Below are 24,116 nucleotides of genomic sequence, written 5' to 3'. Positions count from 1 at the left end.
ATGAAGAGAAGAAAATGGGAGAGCAAAGTCAAGTTGGAGAACTTCTGCAAACTCATGAAAGAAATCTTGGATAAGGAGGTTACTAAGGTGACAATCTCCAATAGGCTTGTGTCTACTATGGGCTACATGATGGCCAAAAAGCACCTGAAGATCAACCCTGTCCACTCTGTTCTGGGGTCTCTGTGGCAAAAGGCAGAGGTAGATAAGAATGACAATGCTGTTAAGGACCATGTGGTACTGCTGTTTGAGACTGTGCTGCTCTCTTCTGGCTTTTCACTTGAGTTTCCCCAGACCCACTCCAACCACATCTGCCTCATGATCCAGCCAGGCCCAGGCACTGATGACAATGAAGTGACAGCAGAAGGACCCAGTGCTACTTACTGTTCCTGATGAGATACCCTCCTTGAGCATGATGAGGATGCCTTTCACAATGAAGAAGTAGATTAGGAATTTCTTATCTTGTGCCCTCTGTATATTATCTTCATGGCTCCCCCAGTAAACTGGAGTGATCCTAGCCCACCTGGTTTCCTCTGCTGATGTCGTGTGTCTTTTCTCTCCTGCCTTTCTGCCTGAGGCAGGATGCAAGGGCTTCAAGCCTTCTCTTCCCACATTTGACATTGGGTTTGGATGTTGTGTATTGTGGTGTCTTTTGTTGTTGTTGTTGTTTATTTTGTTCTGAAATTACAGTACGCAAAATAAAGAAGATGCAGTTTTAAGGGAAAAAAAAGATTTCCACTTTCTTAGGTGTGGTAACTCAGTTACCATTTGTGCATATGCTTTCCAGCTTCCAAAATGTTATTACTGTTTTCTTCTCTCACTATCTTTGTCTTTCTGGGTTTATGCAAGCAACAAATATCCTTTACTGTTATTTTAGTGGGGTTTAGGCTAGAGCAAGAGTTAATGTGTATGTTCAGCCCAACATCTTTGCCAGTACGTCTCTTCTATAGTTTCTGCAATGCCATTTAAAAAATTGTGATTTGTTAGGCTCCATTAACAGAAGGAAACCATCTGAAATAAGGAAAATGATGGTGGTGAGTGAAGTCTGGAGGACTATTTTCAGTTCTGGCCACAACTTTTCAAACTAGCAGAACTGGAATTATTTTACAGGACAGTGACTAGAATACTAATAGAACAATTGAAGGGAATGGGAATGTATTCAAGAGAGAAGGAAATTTCCAGAAGTTGACTTCAAATATTTGAAAAGCTGATGTTCACTTATTTATTCATCCATGTGAGTTCTGCCATGTGCTAGGAAACATTCTTCCAGCCTGTGGACAGAGTAGTAAACATGATCGATTCCCAATTCTGTGGAGCTTATATCTAGCCGGGGGGTGGGGGGTGGGGGGGAACCGATTTTCTCTGGATGGATTCACTGTAGAAATAGAACAAATGAATAAAAGTCATCAGGAGATAAATTTTAAATGAATACAATGAAGAACTTTAAAGTGTTAGAACCAATAAAGTGTAATGAACAACTTGTTCAAACCCCTCAAAAGGTGATGAGAACTAGCATCTCCCCCCAAAAAACTGTTTAACAGAGACGTGAATTGCATTGGCTCTGGTTAGAATTTCAACTCCAATCCTTGGTAGCTATTGACATTAACCTCTCTGGGCTTCCATTGTTTCACAGGTAAAATCTGACTAATAATAATATACTGTATAGGGTGTTGTGAGGATTGAATGTGTGTAAAGTGCTTAGAAGATTATCTGTAGAACACAGTAAGTGCTACATAAGCATTAGCTACTATTATTCATTTTTAACCAATTTTTTATTTTGAATAAATTTTAAACCTATCTAAAAGTTTCAAAAAAATAGTACAATGAACATTATATACTCTTTACCTAAATTGACCAGCTGTTAACATATACCCCATTTACTCTATCTCCCTCTGAGTGATTGGTTTATTTCTTTGTTATTGGATCATTTCAGTATTAGTTATACCTTCACCCCTACACACTTCTCTATATAATGTCCCACATAGTCATAACAAATTACCATGCTCATGAAATTTAATACTGATACAATTCTATTTTCTAATAAGTGGTTCATATTCAGTTCTCCCCAATTGTCCCAAAAATGTCCTATAGCTTTAAAAAAAAACACATAATCCAGTCAAGAATTGGGTGTTACATTTAATTGTCATATCTTTTTAGCCTCTTTAATCTAGAACCATTCACTAAGCTTTTTTTGTCTTTTATTACATTGGCATTTTTGAGGAGTCCAGGCCATTTTTTGCATAATCTACCCCAATTTAGATTTGTCTGATTTTCCTCATGATTAAATTCAAGTTTAACATTTCTGACAGATATACTATTCAGGTGATGTGGTTTTTCAGAATATCACCTGAGGGGACACATGATGTCAGTTTGTCCCATTATTCCCATTTGGTTAATGTGGTGCCTGCCACCTTCCCCCTTGGTTATTAGTAAGTCATCTGTGGTGTCATATTCTGAGACTGTGTGAATTTTCTAGATAGTCTTTCACCTGGTGATGTTAGCATCATGGATGGTTTTGTTATCTCACAATGGGCATGGCATGGTCAACAAGATGAACAAAGAAGATTACTTTGGTTCAGGAAAAAAAGATTTCCAAAGGGTACAGTGGGAGCCTATAGCCAGTAGTTAGCTCCACTTAGTAAAAAAATTTATAAGCTTTGGTAAAAATGCACATATCTGACAATTACTAGTTGAATGATACTGGGTAAATTTCCTTAAATTTAATCTTCCATAAAACAGGAATTATAATTTCTGTCTGATAGAGTTCATTTGTGTATTAATACAAAGAGAAACTTGAAGATGATGATGATGGCTGCACTATTGCAGGATGAATTCGATTAAGTTATAAACATTATTGGATTAATGAAGATGGTACATTTAATCAGATGTTGACTCTAAGATATACAAGATGTCATTGAAATTAAGGCATTGCCTCCTGGGTTTGGACAAATTAGGAAGGGTAGGAGTAGCCAGAAGGAAATAGAGAAGTTTGATCTTTGTCATATTCAGACTTTGTCATAATTGGTGGTGTTGCATCCAGTCTGAACTGGATGCAGAAGTGGTAAGATTCAATGTTTTACTGTTTGCATAACAATCACCTAAGAAGACTATAAAAACTGTACGTTTCTAAGCTAAGCTGACCCTTCAGAGATTGGGTGAGGTTTTGGCCCACTGCCAGGGTAGATAAAGTGTTACATGAATCTAAAAGGTCAGCTCAGGGGAGGAAAGTCAATTTGTGTGTCATCAGATTATAGATAGTAATCATATACTTGCATGTGATAGTATTGTTCTGAATCCTTGTCTTTTGTGCATAGGTTAAGGCAATTCAGCATGTACATTGCTCTGAGAGAGTTGACACAGGAACAGCCAGAGAGGTCTGCAGCCAACTCTGAGAGTTGTACTTCAGATCTATGCTGTCCAATATGTGGTCACTGGCCACACGTGATTCAGCTCGAAAGAAAGAAGCAATAGTTAATACTTTTAGGATATACTTCTCTAAGTTCTCAAGTATTTTTTTTTTTTTTTTTTAGTTTAAGGTCCTGGCCAGTGTAGTTCAGTTGATTGGAGCATGGTCCCATAGACCAAGGGGTCCTGGGTTCTATTCCTAGTCAGGGCACATCCAGGAGACAGCCGGTCCATTGATGTTTCTCTCACATTGATATTTCTCTCTCTCTCTCTCTCTCTCTCTCTCTCTCTCTCTCTGTCTCCCTTCCTCTTTCTCTAAAATATATATATACTAGTGGCCCGGTGCACAAAATTCATGCATGGGGGGGGAATGTCACTCAGCCCCCAGCCTGCACCCTCTCCAATCTGGGACTGCCCTCAGGGGATGTCCAACTGCCAGTTTAGGCCCAATCCCGATCTGGCCTAAACCAGCAGTCAGACATCCCTCTCACAATCTGGGACCACTGGCTCCTAACTTGAAGTGCCAGGAGTCTTTCTTTATTTTTATTTATTTAATTATTTTTTAGGACAAAAGTCTATGATTTTTAATTAAAACTGAAAAACTGTCAGTGACAGGAATGACAGAGGACCCATCCTAGGTGGATGGGATCCTGGGGGTGAGGAGTGGGGAACATTGTTGACTCAGTTGTCAGAATTCAAATGGGGTCTGTGGATTGAATCTTAACCCTTTGTACTCGCTTGCTTTTTTCTCGATTCCTTTATTCTACTCGGGATTTAATTTTTTAAATACCCCAGATTTTACAAAGCGCGGCAGTAGAATAAAAAACTGGAGTTTCTTTTCATACAAACTTATTTATTTGGATTTTTTTATATTTCAAATTATTGATACATTCAAACAGTATAAAAAGAGCTGCTGCCGATGCTAACCGTGTCGAGTCACACTCGACATCCGAATGCAAAAGGTTAATACCATTTGAATGGAGATTTCCTCACGTGGTTGGGTGGAGAATTGTTATGTAGGAGTGTCTGCTATTGGGAAATACACAGGGGAGTATCCAGGTACCCTGTCATGTGTAGAGCATGCTCTCAAACAGCTCAGAAAAAGACTGGGGGAAATGGGCATATATGTGTCATAATGCACACACTCACACACAGTCTATCCTTGCTATTTTCGACTCCACCTTTGTGCACCTGCCTACTTGCTAAGATCCATAACTCCAGAACCAAGGCTTGCAGAGCTTCCTCGGCCATTGGGCCACAGCCAGGGTGCAGGAACCCTGCAGACAGACCCGCGGGCACAGTCCCAGCTGAGGCCCAACAGGTGCCACTGTTTTCTTGTTTCTGCTCCAGTATGTGAACTGGGGTCTGTTTCACGACGGGTTCCATTGGGGCTTTGGCATTTCTGTGCTTCCTGGTGGTGTCTGGCTGTGTGGGATGGCCAAGCTGGCGCTCCAGTGGCTGCCGGTTCCCTGAGCCCGAGAAGATTGTGTGGTAAAATACGGAGAAAAGATCGTGTCATAAGCAAGTTCAGGCTGCCCTGTTTCAACCTTAAGGAATCCACAGCACCCATCACATATGTTGTCCTTTCAATGGAAACACAGAGAGTGCTACCCTGAGCACGCACGGTGCCGGCTCACCGGGGCCCACAGACCAGCAGCAATGGCCACTTGCGGGTGACGTTGTGCAGTTGTGACTCTGAGGCGACGCTGGGGGTGAGTTTGGCTGCCAAGGCCACGTCCTGGCCCACATCTGGGCCTATGCCCCACAGTGAAGCCCGTGGTCAGGCACCGACCGGAGGCTCGGGGAACTGACATAGTCATGTTGGTACCACTGCAGTTTCTCTAGGCACGTTTAAACCATCCATGTTCTTCCAGAAAGAAGGGCTTTTTCTCCCACTCTGGAGGGCCATGCTCGCCCAGCGGCACCCGAGGACCTGGGCCTACCTGGCACCCCAGCCTCGCTGACCCCGCGGGCCACTGCCCTAACAGCTCTGTACCTCTGTGGCCCTCTGCACAGATCGCTGGCACCGTCCAGTGTGGTATGTCCAGTGTGGTCCGTCCATCTACACAGCCCCCAAGGCTGCCCGGCCACACGTGCTCAGGCCACTCCCTCCTGGACTCCATTTTCCCGTGCCTGGCAGTGGGCCCAGTGTGCCTATGCAGAGCTGCCATCTGGACCAGTCATCTGTCTGGTCATGATGGCCCTAGTCTAATATTAGCATATATATATGTATTAGAGGCCCAGTGCATGAATTCGTACATGGGTGGGGTCCAGCCAGCCTGGCCAGGAGGAGGGGATATGGGCGGTTGGCCAGCCTGCCTGCTGGTCGAACTCCTGGTCGAGGGGACAATTTGCATATTAGCCTTTTATTATATAGGATATACATTGAGTGGCCAGATTATTATGCATTCAGAGATCATAATAATCTGGCCACTCAGTGTGTGTGTGTGTGTGTGTGTGTGTGTGTGTGTGTGTGTGTATGTATATATATATATATATATATATATATATATATATATATATATATGGAAAACAAAACTTGAATTGAATTGAATTTTAAATTCATTAAAATAATATAAAATTAGGAATTTAGTTCCTCCGTTAAAATAACTCATTTTAAGTACTCAACAGGCACACATGGCTAGTGGCTATTCCAGTAGGACAGTGTAGATATAGAACATTTTCATCACCACAGAAAGTTCTATTAGCACTGCTGAGGAAGTGTTGATAACCTGCCAAAAACCCATGCATGGTAGAAAATAGTTGTTACTGGTCTCACTCTAAAGACCATGAAAGATGTCTAGTGAATAAAAGACTATTTTCTTTGGTCTTATTGCCAACTAAAGGAAAAAAGACTGTAGCAAGCCAGGATTTGTTTGATGAAGAAATGGCATCTATTTATACCCATCCCCCTTCTTTAATGTGGGGCGGGTGAGCCCTAAGGTCCCCCAGAAGCAAGATACCTAGAATATTTTCTCTTAAGGGACTATTTTCTATGCGCCATTGTTGGATCCTACTCTCCTTCTGGCCCCTTCATTCCCAGACAGCTGACTGCCAAGATGGTTGGCAGTGCCCAGGTGTGATACCAGGTAGCTGCTTTTCCTCTCTGTGTGCCGTGTTGGCCCTCTCTAAGTGTAGTTTGCATCCATCTGCTCCTCTCGCCCTTCCATGCTGCAGAGTTAGGTGTTGTTTTGTCCCCTGGAGGAAGCCCATATTGTTCTATTCCTACCACAGAAAAAACAAATCAGGAGTAACAAGAAAAAATATGGAGTGTAAGCATGTGTTTCCAGGTCATCAACATGCAAGCAAACGTGCATGAAAATGAGTGTTAATTTACTGCATGATTCAGTGTTTGCAAGACTATCAAGTCATTTCCCATAGGCAGCCCAACAGTCATCACAAGGTAATGAATTTTTATTATAACCATGTATGATGGTTGAACCAGCAAACAAATGATCAAAGAAAAGAACAAAATAATAACAATGGTGATAACAATAATGATAGTGTAATAATTAACTGGCAAAGCATTTGTAACAGGGGTCAATTGGCTTATATAGTTGTCTGGGGCAGTTATAACAGATCTGACATTCTTATTTTAACATTTTTGGTTTCTGCCTTCATTTAAAAACATTTCCGCGATGAAAATAGAAAAAAATTGAATAGATAGTAGTTTGTGTTTTTATTTATGTTTTTCATATTGGGTTTTGGAGGCCCTTTAAACTTTGTCTGGAATGTTTTGCAGAAGTTATTAGACCAGAAAAGACTCCTGCTTTTTGGAATTTTATGTTTGTTTTTTTTTTAATATACTTTATTGATTTGTTACAGAGAGGAAGGGAGAGGGATAGAGAGGTAGAAACATCGATGAGAGAGAAACATCGATCAGCTGCCTCCTGCACACACCCTATAGGGGATGTGCCCACAACCAAGGTACATGCCCTTGACTGGAATCAAACCTGGGACCCTTCAGTATGCAGGCCGATGCTCTATCCACTGAGCCAAACCGGTTAGCATCATCATTCCCAGTTTTCTCATTCATACTTACACATCATTGACATTGCTTTAGTTACCTGCAAAACTCAGGGTGGATTGTGCTTTCACATGGACCAAACCATTCAGAAGCAAGATCATTTCAAAGATAAAAAGGTATTTTAAAAATTCATTTTATCTTTTTGTATCCCTCTTTACTATTTTTCTCATGTCATATTTTATTTTTTTATTTTTCTTAGTTGTGGTCAAATCTATTGTAATAGCTGATGAAAGGAGAGTTGATCTGATTCTAGCCACGTAAAAGTATATATGAATTCAGATTGTCCAAAAGAGAATTCTGAGCACTGTAAATAGAGTTTAATGTTTAGTTAGCTCTTTTTCTTGCAACGTTTTCTCAGTTCATGCTCATTTTCTTTCCTGGAGTATTGTTAGTACTCTCATTTTAGCAAGTATCCTTTAGAAGTTCTCAGTCAAAACAAATATTTATAGTTAAGTCCTAAACTCTGGAAAATGGCTTTGTATGTATGCTGCCGGTGGGGCGGGGGTGGGGGGGGGTGGGGGGTGGGGGTGGGGTGGGGAGGGGGTGATTAAATGGAAAGGCTGGCTTTGTCTTGACTTTAGAAACACAAACGGAGCCACTATAAAACATCATTCAAAGATGCTCACATGGATGTTTATTAGAAGAAGTTCCTCTCAGTTAAGCTAAGGCAGAGGGTTAAGAGGCTGTGGGGGCTGTGATCCCACATAACTAATGGGCACACTTTTCCCAGACATAAGGGCCATGCGTTAGTCATAGTGGTAAATCTGTAGTGACAGACGTTTGTTCTATATTTGTGAATGACCTGATTTGGCATGCATGCAGCTCATTCCACTGACAATAATGGTAACATGGTGTGAGGGAGAGGGAGGGAAGAAAGGAACTGGAATTAGGGGAGGAGGTGCGGTAGAGGAAAGAGAGAAACCCAGGCAGAGAAAGGGAGAAGGGGAAAGGACTATTAAACAGTGAAATATCAAAAGCATCTAAGGGTGACTCAAGGGGAACCTGCCTTTAGTAGAGCATTATTTTCATTTGGGAGCAATTCTAATTGATTGGGGAGAATTGCCTTTCTTTCCTCCATGTTCCCTCCCCCTTTCTCTCCCTTCTCTCCCCTGCAATCTCAGGGGAAGATAGATATTCAGACAGCTGTCAACTGGTACAGGATGCTTCTGCATCAAGGAATCCCTTGTAATTTGCAAAACTTGCCTGGCCCTTTACCATTTGCCACAATCCTGCAAGCCCTTCAGGTAAGAAAGAAACTGGCCCAGAGTGATGAAAAGAACGAAGGCTGTCAATAATTAGAAGAGAAGTAGCATTATGCCCTCTGCTACCTCCCTCCCCTCAAGCCATTCATTCTTAAAGTAACAAATATAATCCATGGCAAGAGCAATTATGATATGCAAAGACACCTCTGCTGAGGGTGAGCTAGGAATGGTGGGCAGAGCACTGAATAAAAGACAGGAATCCTTCGTACTGCTACAGACTTGCTGTGTGATCATGAACAAGTCACTGCCCCTCTCTGGCCTGTTTCCTAACCTGTAAAGAAATAATTCAAAAGAAGATCTCTAGGGGCCTTTGAGCATCAAAAATCACAATTATCGTGGTAAGTACATAGATAGGTAAGTAAGTAGCCCTAGTGCCACCTCCTCAGTCATCTTTCCTGACCTGACTTGCCATCATCTGAAACATTTTGTTGATTTCTTTATAGCTATTTCATTAACTGACTAGGATGCAAGCTTCATGCAAGTAGGAACAGAATCTACCTTATACACAATTTCTTCTTTAGGAAAGAATATATATATTCTTTATGTCATTTATATTCTTTATGTCATTTATATTCTCTTTATAAAACAAATGTTTGCGGAGTATTGAACGACTTTATCGAGCTGTTTTTCTATGTTGAGTGTTTTCTGTTTGCAAGCAATAGACACATACTGCCCTCAGTGAGTGGGCATTTATAAGGAATACACAAGCAAGAAAGGGGTTGGGAAACTCTTCCAAGCCCACAAGCAGGCTCTCCTGGGAAATGGAGAGTGGCTATTACCACTGAGGATCCAGTTAGAGTTTTATACCCTGGCAGCCCCTCTGGCAATGCAGCATTTACTCTTCCTGTTACTCTGATCAAGCAACCTTGCTCTCTGCTCCAGGCTCTGCCATTTCAGTGAGACAGTCCCTTTCTCACCACTTGCCCTGGTCGGAATCCCCAGCATCACCACTCAAGGTGGGGTCTGAGGTCAAACTTCTCCAAAAAGGCTTGATTGGTTTACCTAATCACTATCCAGTATACAGAACCCCTTCAGGGAAAAATTGCCCTGATACGAGTACAAAGGAAGCACATCAGAATCAACTGTATAGCTTTTTCAAAGTATACTTCCTAGGGACCCATTGATAGGAAATTACTTAGAACCTCCATCCGGTGTTGCATTGGGCATCTGGTCTTTTGAAAAGACTCCCCAAGTGATTCTTCTGTGCACCTCTGGACCAGAGACGCTGCTTTTGGGCCAGGTGCTCAGCCTTGGTCCAATCATGTTATCGAGCTAAAGGGGTTTGTCTAATGAAACGCAAACAGGAGTTTGCAGCAAAGAAAGTAAAGGTTTATTTAAGGAAATGGCACCAAACCAGGAGTCATAGGAGAGCTGGTTCTCTGATGGCTTCTAGGGGAAAAGTATTCATCATGGTGGGGTTAGATTCATGGTCTCTATTGATTGGTTAGCACTAGGGTAGGGAGTAGTTGATCATTGCATCTGGTCCTGATGTCAGCCATGGTGTCGCTCTGTCTGGTTTCACAAGGACATGGTCAGTGGGGTGATTTGTTTTTCTGGGTCTGGAGCTAAAACACAACTGAGGCCTAGATGTTATATTTAGTTTGAGTAAAACTTTGTTTCTGTGGTCAATAGACCAGGGCTTTGTTCCCAAGATTATTTGATGCTGACCAAGACCTCATTGTTCAGAGGGCTTAATGATTAAAGGAGTGGACATGCAAAGGAGATGTGAATGAGTCAGGGTGCTCCTCGCTAGACAAGGCCAGTTTGAATCAAAAGGAAAGAAAGAAAAAAGGTCAGGTTAAAGAAATAAAGTTTCTTCATGACTACAATCCACTCTTCCTGGGAAGTAGAGTCCTGGGTGCAAAGCATGGCAAGCACTCAGAACTCCATAGAATCCTTTTAGATGCCCTATCTACCTTTCCATCAATCTATCTTTTCTGCTATCTACAGATATACTACGCATCACCACAAGTGACAGTGTTTCTAAAAACTGGAAACTGAGGAGGTACATTCCAGCTGTGGTAACAGAGAACATAGAGCATGTAATTCTAGATTTCATCTCAGGATTATAATTTAGCTTCTCAAAATAATAATTCTTTATTCTACAGTCTTTCTCAATCACACTACCTCCAAGGCAGTTGTACCTAGAAAGGAATTTATTCTTTTCTGGGTCACATGAGAGCAGCTTACTGAATGACTTATGAAATAAAACTGCTGTTCATTTCCTTTATAAAAAAAAAAGCCAAGGAAAATAAAGATGAAGAAGGATAAGGAGAGAAAGGAAAAAAAAAAACAGGAGGAAGTGGAGAAAAACAACATCAGACAGGCTAATTTCCATGGCTGACATTTGGAGGTCCTTGGGAAAGGATGGGCTACAGGAAGTGAGGAAGACTGGGCAGTTATTTATCCAACATAATGTTTCCTGAGCTCCAATTTGTATAATGTATAAAAGAAATAGAAGATACAACCTTTCACTGAACTGAACATCCAATAAGGGATACACATGGAAAGGATCTACAATATTAAATATGATAATATATATTAAGAATATAGCCCAGCCAAAGTGGCTCAGTGATTGAGCATAGACCTATGAAATCACAATTCAATTCCCAGTCAGGACATATGCCCAGGTTGAAGGCTCCATCCCCAGTAGGGGGCATGCAGGAGGCAGCCAATCAGTGATTCTTTCTCATCGTTGATGTTTCTATCTCTTTCTCTCTCTGAAATCAATAAAAATATATTTTTTTAAATGAATATAATATGTGCCAAGACTACTGTATAATCTCAATAGATGCTAGTTCCCTTTTACCTTAGACAAATAAGTTGATTAAACACTAACTGTCTGTATCAGACATGCCTAGCCTTCAGTCCAACTTCCTTCTCCTTTCCCTTACCTCTCCTTGATTTTCCAGGTTACCTTGCAGCTAGGATGGCCACATGAAACAGGAGAAGTCTGCTGGTATTTTTCTCTACCCTTTTGTACTATGTTAAATAGTGTCCCAAAATAATTCATGTCTACCTGTAAATGTGACCTTATTTAGAAATAAGATCTTCGCAGATATAATTAAGATGAAATGAGATCCTACTGGATTCGGATGGGCACTAAATCATTAATGTCCTTATAAGAAGAGGGAAATTTGGACACAGAAGTGCAGACACAGAGGAGAGAAGGCCATTTGAAGATGGAGGCAAAGATTGGAGTGATGTATCTACTTCAGGAATGCCAAGGATTGCTGGAAAGACCAGAAGCTAGAAGAGGCAAGAAAGGATTACTTTTTTATAAACTTCAGAGGGAGGATGGCCCTGCCCACACTTGGATTTTGGATTTCCAGCCTCCAGAACTGTGAGAGAAAAAATGTATATTGTTTTCAGCCTCCCAGTTTGTGGTACTTTGTTATGGCAACCCCAGGAAACTTCCTAGAATGAGGCTACGTTGCCTTGAGGAATAGCAGACATCTTATGAGGACCTAAGCCATATTCTAAGTAAGGATGGTAGACCAGGAAGACAGTAGAAACCTGCTTCCTTGGGGCAAATTCCTTAGACTCAAGATAAATAAATCATAGGTGTTTCAATTATTGTCACTCAAGTTTTCTGTTAAGGGTGGAACATTTCTGGCTAATGCCCTTTGTGAAGAAGAAATAACATGAAAATAACCTGAGTTCATGTCTCAGCCATGTTATTATGCAGATGGGTAGCCCTGGGAAAGTCATAAAAACTTCTTAAACATCATTTTATTCCTCTGTAAAACAGAAACAATAATATATTTAAATGAGATAGTTTATGAGAAAGCCAAGGGCCATCAAAGGAAAGAGGAAGCTAATACAAATTACCGAGACTGGAATCCCAAGAGACCTGGATCCTGTGTTGAATATCAATACACAAGCAATACAAAGACTGTTTTCTCCACCTCTATCCTTGCTGGGACAATCGTAATCTTTTTTTCCTTTTTTTCCCCCCAGTAAGGAGCTCTTAACAGCCCTGGTAAAGGTACTTTATAAAATATAAAGAATCATACCAACATTGGGGGTTAATTACAAATTAAATAGCTCCACCACACAAATTATATAAGAAATGTTACTGGGCCAACCTGGCATGGCTCAGTGCTTGAGCATCAATCTATCTGATTCCTGATCAGGGAATGTGCCTGAGTTGCAGGCTCCATGCCCTGTGGGGCTATGCAGAAGGTGGCCAATCAGTGGTTCTCTCTCATCGTTGATGTTTCTATCTCTCTCTCCCTCTCCCTTCCTCTCAGAAATGTTACTGGGATAAAGGACTCCACATGCTCTCATTCATCCAAAGAGAACAGAGGTGGTTTTTTTCAAGTTCTTTCTGGGATAGTCCCAACCCATCAACTTCCTAAACCTTGCCTTTCTTGCCCAAAGTATGTCCTTCCCATCCCAGAACGCTTCCTTTGGTTGTGAGCAAATACAAGACATGAGTTAATAGCCTGTGGTGTCAAAACTTCCCAGGTAGAACCAACAGCAGAAAAGATAAGGATGGACACTTGTTCCAAAAGCCCGTGGGCCCTGATGTAATTAAACGGCAAACTTCAGGGGAGGCCACAGAAGCACACAAAGCTCCATGGAAGTGTGAAGTAGTTGCTGAGCTTTCTCAGAAGGGCATGTTCAACAGACTACCTCTTTACCCACTTCCCACTTCATAGAAAGGGCTTTTCATGAGGAAGCTCAGTTTTTATGAAGGGTTGTACCTTCCCAATGTTCACTGCATCAAGACACAGGCCCATGCTTGTCCTGGGGTCCCAGCTGCATTCGTTTCTTGTTCTCAGAATTCAGTTCAAATCTCCTGTTTGTCAATTCAAGTCTAAAAACAGGCAGGCCCTGGTCTGTCTTTTGCCCTCCCTTCCACCCTTTCACACCCTCTCACCACTGTGGAGCTAAGTGAATACAGTTTTCCAAATATAGTTCTGCAGCCCGTGTGTTAGGCCTTCTAATGAGTGATGGTAATTGCTCCTGCTATTTTCCAAAATGAAAATCAACCTCTGAAGAGCAGCTGGTTTGTTGTAATGTTCTTCTCCCTCCCATTACATCCTCCATTCCTACAAGTCAGTCAAAGCCTAGCCTTGACTGCTTCATCTGTGAGCAGGGCCTGTGGGACGTGCTGGAGGAATGTGCTGATGGCAGGGAAATGGAATAAGCGTGCTATTGTGTACTTTATTATATTTAAGGGAATAGGGAGTAGAGAGGGGGACGACCTGTTTTAACTTTTGATTTCTAAGATATCTGTTATGTGTTGTGCTTATTGATCTATCTGAAAAGATAACAAGGTTTTTAGATGGCAGAGCAAAGCTGTTTCCACCCTCCTTTTTTCAAGAATCTCTCCAAAACAACAAAGAGAACACACGAAGCAAAAACACAAACCCTGTATTCTTTAAGGACAGGAGACATCTGTAATCTGGAACCATAGTATATGAAGATGAGAAACAGATGGAGGAATGGTAAGGCACTTAGTAGATCTACGGAAAGTCAGACCTAACCGCCTGAGGGTGACATCATAAGGAGTCCAGCGGATTCACTCTGCTCAGCACAGGAGCCTCCAGGAGTTGAGAGGCCCACGTGGTGCAGTGGGCCAGAGGGAACGTGACCCTGCAAACAACCCACATGGGAAAAGGGTAATAATACCAGCTACCATTTGTGAAGCGTTTGTTGGTGCCTGGCCCTTCACACACATTCTCTACTGCAATCCTCATAATTAATAGCATTTTATAGATGCAAACACTAAGGCCTAGAGGGATAAAGTAATTTGTCCCAGATAACAAGAGAAAGATATTAAACCAATGATTAGCTGACCCTTGAACAACACAGGTTTGAACTGCACGGGTCCACTTATAATTATTTCAGTCAACAAATCACATAGCCTAAAACAGACAATGTAAGCTTACGGTATCAATAAATACAGTACACTACTGTAAAAGTATTTTCTCTTTCTTATGATTTGCTTAATAACATTTTATTTTTCTAGCTCACTTTATTGTAAAAATAGAGTATATAATACATATAACGTACAAAATGTGTTAATGGACTGTTATGTTACTGGTAAGGCTTCTGGTCAACAGTAGGCTATTGGTAGTTAAGTTTTTCGGGGAATCAAAAGTTATATGTGGATTTTCGACTGTGCAGGGGTTGGTGCCCCTAACCCCCCCACCCCCATTGTTCAAGGGTCAATTGTATTTTTAGCTCAAAGCCTAATCAGTAGCCTCCACCACCTCTCTATGTGAAACCAAGCCATGAGTACCAGCATTCCCAAGTTGACTATGTGGCCAGGTTGTCATATGGTTGGTAGGCACGATAGCAAGTGCTGGTGCTTGTTGTGTTGAAAATTCCTATAGAAACAAAAGTGTTACCACCTCCCCCCTTGCCATCCTCAACAGGATCTAGTCTGGAGGAGCCCTCCTGCTGGGATGAAAGTGTGCCTAGAAAGTGAGTCTTCTGAGGTCCACAGTAGCTGAGGGTCCATCAAACACACTGGCCTGTGTCCTGAGAGGGAGGGTGGGGCATCAGGGGAACTGCTAATCTCTTCCTACACTCGCCTGTTTGCTGCTGCCCTGCTACCTATCCTGCACCACCCAGAGCAGGTACATACCCCACTGCTGCTTTCTGCCCCTACAGGTCACCCGCAGCACAAAAATCTGGGTCATGAAGAAACAAAGCATCCACTGTTAACACTGCAAAACACTGCAGTGTTTATTCTCTATCTTATTTATGTTTTCTATTCATGGCTCAAAAATCGGTCATTAGACACTTGATGAGAATGTCCTGTGTCCACAGTCACCATGTTCGGTGCCATAGAAGTGAGAAAGACAGAGGGCATCATGTCTGCTCACAAAAGCCATAAGCAGCCAGAGAGCTACAGCATCAGTCCTGCAAAGGGATAGGCAGGGAGGAGGTGTGTGCAACTGAGAGCTAGTGAGGAGGCCTCAGTGTTACTGAAATTGTCTCATTGCCTTTTTGTAGCTCGGGATCTTCCATTAAATTGTGAATCTTTTTCTTTTTTTGTCAAAGGCCTTATTTGTGTTATTTCTGAAACCAGTTGCCAAAAACCACAGCAGTATTACTGCAGAGTGAAGTAAGACTTTTCCTACCCAGATCTGAAGACCCCTCCTCCTCTTACGCATAGTGTGATTGTTCTCAAGGTCCCCACTTCAATTTCAGCTAAAGAATTAACTGTTTCCTATCTACCTCTCACATTTGCAGAGTTTCCACTCTGAAATGAAAACCTGTGGGAGAAGATCCGAATCCTTCAGTTGTCGAGTCCCTTGACAAGGAGCTGCTCTTGATTTATACTGTAACCAGGCATTGATTCATCCACACTAGTGTATAGAGAGTCTCAGAATGAGCCCAGGATGGGTCAGCTGGGGTTCAGGCCTGCTGGGACACATCCAGACAACAGAAGTTTATTTGCACAGGGGCTGAGTAGCCTCCTGGGAGAGCATTAAGGGAGAAATAAACCAGGCACAATGAATCTGACTCAGTAAAAAGTCTTAATCATTCTAGGCAAGGGGCAGTTCTCTCAGTAATGTGATCTCTGTCATGTAGATGTGTCTCCTGCTCCAATACCTACTGGCCACTTGTTTGCATCCTATGAGGAGGTGGCAATGGGGATACGTGTAAGTAAAAATAAAAAGAGCTGTTTCTTGAAATTCTTAAAATCTTAAAGCCCAAGTGTCACTGTGTATAAATAGAAGAAGACATTCTTTTTGTCAAGCTGCAAGGCTTTGGTTCGGCAAGTGCTCATGGTGCTGGGGATGCTGCTGCCCAGGCATGAGCAGTAGCACTAATTCCAGGAGTGCTGCTTACAATGGAGTAGCCCGTACCACTCACCTGCTGGGCAGAACAGTGATGGTGTGGGACCATCAACCATCAAGAGACAACATGGCCCGGTGGAGCAGCAGACGTGGTGGCCAGCAGCAGGGATTTTGGTGTCAGCAGGGGACAATGGAGCCAAATGAAGCAGCAGGGGAAGCGCAGTAGTATCTGCACGAATATAAATAAGACCATCTACTGGCCCCCTCTGGGGAGGGGTTGTAGAGGTGGGGGCTGGGAAGGGGTGGGGAAAGAGGTAGGGTAGGGGGTGTAGAGGAAAGCCTTGGGGGCTGCCATTCTGTGTGAGGCTTATGACTGGAAGAACTAGGGACGTTTGCTCTCATTCTTAGTCATGGATTTGAAGGCATTTGAGGAAATTTGGATTTCTTCTATATACTCATACAAACACACATAAACGCATATACTGACATGTATATCCTATCAAAGACGTGCTATGGATATAAATGCTCATATGTATCAAGGCGGTGCTTGTATATGCATTATAAATTGTTAAAACCAGGTGGGGGTGGGTAACAGTTGTGTGAGGGGGTCTAAATGGGTGAGTATTAGGGTCTTGACATCTGGCTTCACCCAGAGAAGTCTGCTTTCACATGTTATATGCTTTGTGCTGCTGCCTACAATTTTTATTAGGAAAGGTTACCATGCTAAAAAAAATTTTTTTTAAATTTTTTTGAAAACTCACTTGATATAACCCAACCAAATGAGAAAATGGGAACAGAGATCTCAAATGACTTGCCTGAGGTTGTAAAGACAACAGTAATGGATTAATGGCTCAAGTCCAATTTTTTGTTTTATTTTATTTTCCTATTATACCATACAGAGAAAGTATATACACTAGAACAATGAAGTCTGGATATTGTACAGAACTCTGTGTGTTTCTCAGTTTTAAATGGTTAGAGGTTTGAGAACTGGCTTATTAGATCTTTAATTCTTTTAGCTATAATTTTATAGCAAGAAAAATATTAGCTATGGGGGCAGTAATGTAGATTAAATTAATACAATTTTGTATCAAATGACCACAGTTAATACAATTTTATATTCAACTTTAAAGTTGAATTTAGAGTCTACTAGACATGTTGTACTAATCAGAAATGTAGAACAAAATGAGATCATTGTGTTTCAGAATGGGCTTTGAAAAACAATGGTCCAATTTTTTAAGCACAGAAGGAGAGCAAAAAAGATGACAAGAAAGTTCCAGAAGTTCATGAGTAAATGTTGAGAGAATAGAATTATTCACTGAAGAAGAGAAAAAAAAAGGCTAAATCATTTCCAGGGATGTAAAGAATCTCTTAGCTGAGATGAACTACTTTTCTCCCTGACAAGGAAAATAGAATAACCACAGCTCTTTAGAAACACCATGGGAGAGTGAGGTGGTAGAGTCAATAGAACTGAAGTGGTGATACACACCTTTGAGGTTCTCTAGGCCTTGCAGAGTTGTAAAGCTCAGAGGTAGTAGATGTTAAGTGACCAGTCCAGGAATAAAATGGTGGCTAAATGACTACTGGTCACTGTTATTATTTCAGAAAATATCAAGTGTCACCATATGTTGAAAGCTAAAGGTAATTTATCAAGGAGGAATATGGGTAGGGATGAGTCTGAGGACACCACTTTCCACATGTGTGCTATGATGGTCACTTGGAATACCTGCTCACACTGCACAGCTGGCTCCCTGACCAGGTCTGAGTGTTCTTCTGTACTCTGTTCCTGCCCCTCCTGCTATCCAATTAGATTCCCAGCTTCTGGATGGTCCTGTGACTGAAGTCCATGAAATTAGAAGTAAGATAAAACACTTAAAAAAAAACAAAAAATGTTAGGACTTCCAGTCAAAATGGCAGAGCAGGCCTTCCACAATCACATTACAATTAATTTGAATGTAGTTGTGGCTCAGCAGTTGAACTTTGATGCAGGAACCTAGAGGTCGCAGGTTGCTTCCCAGTCATGCTCAGGTTGGTGGCTAGATTCCCAGATTCCCGGTGGGAGGTGTGTAGGAGGCAGCTAATCGATAATGTTCCTCTCTCATTAATATTTCTATCTCTCTATCCCCCTCCCTTTCTCTCCCTCTAAAATATCAATAAAAACATATTTTTTTAAAGTACAACTAAATTATAGAAAACCACCCTTAAGAACCTCTTGAAGACTAGGTGAACAGAATTTCTGTAACTAAAGATATAAAAAAGAAACCACATTGAGACTAGTAGGAGGGACAGAAAAATAAAATGGGCTAGTCACATAACCGCTGTGACAGCTAAGAATTAGGAGGGATATCTCGACTGTGGGGAGTTTCCCCGAAGAGCTAGGGGACACAGCCCCACACCAGACTCTCCAACCCAGAGGACCAGTGTCAGAAAGAGGAGTCCCCACAACAGCTAGCTGTGAAAATCAGCAGGGACTCAGCCTGGGTGAGATGGAGGGCTCATGCATCCTCTTAAAGGGCCCAATCATAGACTCATTCACTCACACTTTCCTTAAGCTCCAGAAAAGGAATAGCAGCTCAAAAAGGGACATTGTGGCAGGAACTGAATTGTCTGGCTTCAGAGGGCTGGAGAAACAGCTCTCTCTGGGATTGAAGTGCTGGCAGGTGTCATTTTTCATTTGTTGAGTCCTCTCTCCATCCATCTGGTAGGTTCCATTGTTCCTTTGCTGAGCCCTCCTCCTCCACAGTCTGCGGGCACAGGTGGGTGCCAAATCTGAGTCTCCATTAACCTGGCTAACACTGCTCTTGCCCCAACCAAGTGATACTCTGAGACCCTGCACCAGTCAAGTCACACACCGAACCTGAACCCCTTTCAGAGGCTAATCCACACAGGCAGCTGGCCTGGGTCCATACTGTGGACTTTTCTAAAATCTCTCAAAGGCACACAAACTCCAAACAAGCAATGACTGGCCTCAGCATGCCCTGTACATCTTGCCTCAAGCCTGGCAATAGTGGCAACCAGCCTCAGTTGACAGGAAAACCACTCCAGGATACCTCTAAGCTCAGCACAGGCATCTACCAACTGCAGAAATCTGGTAGATCCTACCAGGTGGCCCTGGGCCAGACACAGTAGTGGCTGACCTTGGCCTGCACTGAGTTACCTCCCAAGAGACCACAGAAGCAACACACCTGGTGGCCAGTTTCAGACCACCACACAATTAGCACCACAAATGACAAAAATAAAGGATTGCCTTGGCAGACACCAGAGCCTGGCTAAAGCCAATCCTTCTCTGTGGGGTCTGCTATAGTCATGGCCAGTCCTCCCAGCCAGTCAGCCCAAAAGTCAATCTCACCCATTGATGTGCCAGGAACAATCAAGGTTTGACTATAACAGGAGAGCACACACAACCTACCAAGGGGACACTCCTGAAGCACCCAGCTCATGTGAACAGAAAGACTGTGCCATTGGGCCCCATAGGACACCTACAACATGAGGCCACTCTGCCAAGACTGGGAGATATAGTAGGTCTACCTAATACATAGAAACAAATGGGGATTAATCCAAAATGGAAACAAAGAGCATGTCACAAATAGAAAAATAAAACAAAACTCCAGAAAAAGAAATAAACAAAATGGAGGTAAATGATGTATCCGACACAGCATTAAAAACACTGGTTATAAGGATGCTCAAGGAACTTAGAGAAAGAATAGCTTATTTCAGTGAGAACTTCAACACAGAAATAGGAAATTTAAAAAAAGAGACATGAAAACCATAACAAAGAATCAATTAGAAATGAAGAGTACAATAACTGAAATGAAGATTACATTACATTAGAGGGAATCAATAACAGATTGGGTGAAGCAGAGGATAGAATCAGCAATTTGGCAGACAAGTTATGATAAAACACCCAATAGGAACAGCAAAAAGAAAAAAAAGAATCCAAAAAAATGAGGGTAGTTTAAGGGACTTCTGGGACAATATCAAGCATTACAACCTTCATTTCATAGGGGTACCAGGAGAAGAGAAAGTGAGCAAGGGATTGAAAACCTATTTAAAGAAATAATGACTGAAAACTTCCCTTAATTGGTGAAGAAAAAAAGACACACAAGTCCAAGAAGTGTGGAGAGTCTCAAACAATAGGCTCACACCAAGACACATCATAATTAAAATGCTAGTGGTTAAAGACAGAGAGAATCTTAAAAGCAGCAAAATAAAAGCAGTTAGTTACCTACAAGGAGGCTCCAAAAGACTGTCAGCTCATTTCTCAACAGAACCTTTTCAGGCTAGAAGGGACTGGAACAAAATATTCAAAGTGATGAAAAGCCAGGACCTACAATCAAGATTCCTCTACCCAGTAAAACTATAATTTAGGATCAAAGGAGCAATAAAGAGTTTCCCAGACAAGAGAGACCTGAAGGAGTGCATCATCATCAAACCAGCATTACAAGAAATGTTAAAGGAACTTCCTTAAGAAGAAGAAAAAAATATGCATAAGAAAACATAACAAAGAAAAAAGTCTCACTGACAAAAGCAAACACATAATAAAAGAAGTGGATCAACCAACATTAAAGTTAGTACAAAGATTAAAAGGCAAAAGTAGTAAGATTGTGTGCAATTACAATAGTAAATTAAGGGATACACACACACACACACACACACACACACACACACACACACACAAAGTAAAAAAAAATTATAATGAAAACCTAAACATGGAGGAGTGAGTCAAAAAAATGCTGGGGATTTTACAATGTGTTCAAACTTAAATGACCATCATCTTAAAATAGACTGTTATAAACATGACTTGGTATAAATGAAGCACATAGTAACCACAAGCCAAAAATCTGTAAGAGATAAACAAGAAATAAAGAGAAAGGAATCCAAACATATCACTATAGAACAGTGGTTCTCAACCTTTCTAATGCCGTGACCCTTTAATACAGTTCCTCATGTTGTGGTGACCCCCAACCATAAAATTATTTTCATTGCTACTTCATAACTGTAATTTTGCTACTGTTATAAATCGTAATGTAAATATCTGAGTTTTCCGATGGTCTTAGGTGACCCTGCTAGTGGTTCTCTGTAGAGCCTAAGACCATCAGAAAACACAGATATTTACATTATGATTCATTACAGTAGCAAAATTACAGTTATGAAGTAGCAACGAAAATAATTTTATGGTAGGGGGTCACCACAACATAAGGAACTGTATTAAAGAGTCGTGGCATTAGAAAGGTTGAGAACCACTGCTATAGAAAGTTACCAGCATACAAAAGAAGAGAGTAAGAAAAGAAGGAACAAAAAAGAACTATAAAAACAATCAGGAAATGACTGATAAAATAGCAATGACTTCATACCTATCAACAATTATTTTAAATGTATATGGATTAAATGTCCCAATCAAAAGATGAATAGATAAAGAAGATGTGTTCCATATCTACAATGGAATATTACTCAGCCATAAAAAAGAATGAAATCTTACCCTTTGTGACAACATGGATGGACTCAGAGTATATTATGCTAAGTGAAATCAGTCAGACAAAGACAAATACTATATGATTTCTCATATATGTGGCATCTTAGAAACAAATAAGTGAACAAACAAAATAGAAACAAACTCATAAATAGAGAACAAACTGTTCTCAGATAGGGTAGGGGGGTTGTGGGATGGGTGAAAAAAGCAAAGAGATTAAAAAGTACAAATTGGCAGTTACAAATCAGTCATGGGTTGTAAAGTTCAGCATAGGAAATATAGTCAATAATATCATAATAACTATGTGCCATGTAATGTGGATGCTAGACTTAGGCAGATCACTTCATAAGTTATATAAATGTCTAAACACTAGGCTGTACAACCTGAAACTAATGTAATATTGAATGTCAAATTTAATTTAAAAAAATTAAATTTAAAAAATTTTAAATAAAAATACTTTGGGGTGTCCAACTTATTTCACTTAGTATAAAACTATTTCACTTAATATATATTCACTGTGGGTTGCCACCACCCCTACTTCATTTTCGGCAGTGGTCAGGAGGTCGTTGGACTGTGTGTCACCTAAGGAGGTAGGTCACTTTGGCCATGACAATTTGTATTACGCTAAGTGAAATAAGTCAGACAGAGAAAAATAAATACTGTGTGACTTCACTTACATGTGAACTTTAAAAAATGAATAAAATAAAACAGCAACACACTCATGGATACGGAGAACAAATCAATGGTTGCCAGAGGGGAGGGGTGGGAGGTTGGGCAGAAAAGGTGAAGGGGAATGATAAGCACAAGCTGCCAGTTAAAAAAATGAGTCACAGGGATGTCGTATATAGCACAGGGAATATACTAGTAGTCAATAATATCCTCATAACTTTATATGGTGACAGATGGTTACTAAGCTTATTGTGGTGAGCACTTCATCTTACCTAATAATAGACAAACATGTAAATTGACTGTACCTCTGCTACGCCCACAGCCAATCAGGAGTGAGTATGCAAATTAACCCATCTTTAGCGGGTTGATTTGTATATGCAGGCGTGGAGATGCTGGGAGGGGTGGGGTGCCTGCTATGAGGGGGAGGAGGGTGGCGGAGGGAGCTACAAGAGCGGTGCTCCGGCCGGGAGCGAGGACTTGCAGGCTCCTGGACAACCCGGGAGCGAGGACTTGTAGGCTCCCGGGCAGCGGGGAGCGAAGCCGGGGGAAGGAAGGCCTATTCTTGCACAAATATCGTGCAATGGGCCTCTAGTAGGTATATAAACATCAAATCACTATGCTGTACACCTGAAACTAATATAAGTATGTCAATTATAATTTAAAAATTAAGGGGCTTGGGACAGTGGCAATCATGGTGCCAACCTGTAAGGACCTGCATCCCTGGCAAACAGCCGTGTAACGTGGAGGAGGGCAGCCCAGGTAGCTGGACCTGCACCCAGCAGGGCTACATCTTTTCCTCACAGCAAGAATGGGCGCTTCCTATTGTGTCTGTGATGAGGAAAACAAAGTCCCAATAACTGACAGATGTGGGGGCTACTATCACCTGCAAGGTCTGTAGCATCAATCATGCTTTGCCAAAGTACACACCCTCTCTGTGGGATCCACACAACTTAAGAACTCTTTTCGAGGAACTAGCCTCAAGGAAGATATCCGAGCTACTGAAAAAGACAAGGTTGAAATTTATAAGGGTTTTCGCATAGGTGACATTGTCTTAGGCAAAGTGACCTCTCTAGGTGAAACACAGTACAACTACCTCCTAACCACTGCCGAAAATGAACAAGGGGTGGTGGTGGCCACCGTGAATCAGGTGTCCAGATGGATCCCATCAGTTGGTGTAAGATGCAGTGCCCTAAGACCCACACAAAAGAATTCAGGAAAGTGGCCCTTGTACAACCTGGATTCTTGTAGACCTACTCCAGGGAGAGGGGTACCCTGTTTCTAAGAGCACAGGTATAAAAGGAACAGTAAGATGCTATTGTCTTTATTCAAACACCTGGGGTCAGACAGCTACCAGCTCTAGAAAAGTCTGCAGGAAACTTACAGTACTCTGTAGAGGCAACAATTTTCTTATGAACCTTTCAGTGGAATGAAATCTTGGGTGATAAATTTCTCTTCTGGCGGCTCCATAAAAAAAAAACTGGTATAATTTTGAAAATAGCCTATTCCTTCTGACAGTCTTATACTAG

At 41.5% G+C, this 24,116-nt stretch overlaps 1 pseudogene across 1 annotated transcript; it reads left to right on the top strand.

Annotated features, from left to right (window-relative positions):
* Positions 1 to 23,838, top strand: LOC307102757 (exosome complex component CSL4-like; annotated as a pseudogene). The gene is made up of 2 exons: positions 1 to 351; positions 23,261 to 23,838. The product of its transcript is annotated as an exosome complex component CSL4-like (transcript).
* The last annotated feature ends 278 nt before the right edge of the window (positions 23,839 to 24,116 follow it).

The sequence above is a fragment of the Cnephaeus nilssonii genome (assembly GCF_951640355.1).
Source record: "Cnephaeus nilssonii genome assembly, chromosome: 7".
Classification (NCBI taxonomy): domain Eukaryota; kingdom Metazoa; phylum Chordata; class Mammalia; order Chiroptera; family Vespertilionidae; genus Cnephaeus; species Cnephaeus nilssonii.
The sequence above is the reverse complement of the archived record's forward strand: the minus strand, read 5'-3'. Positions and strand labels throughout refer to the sequence as shown.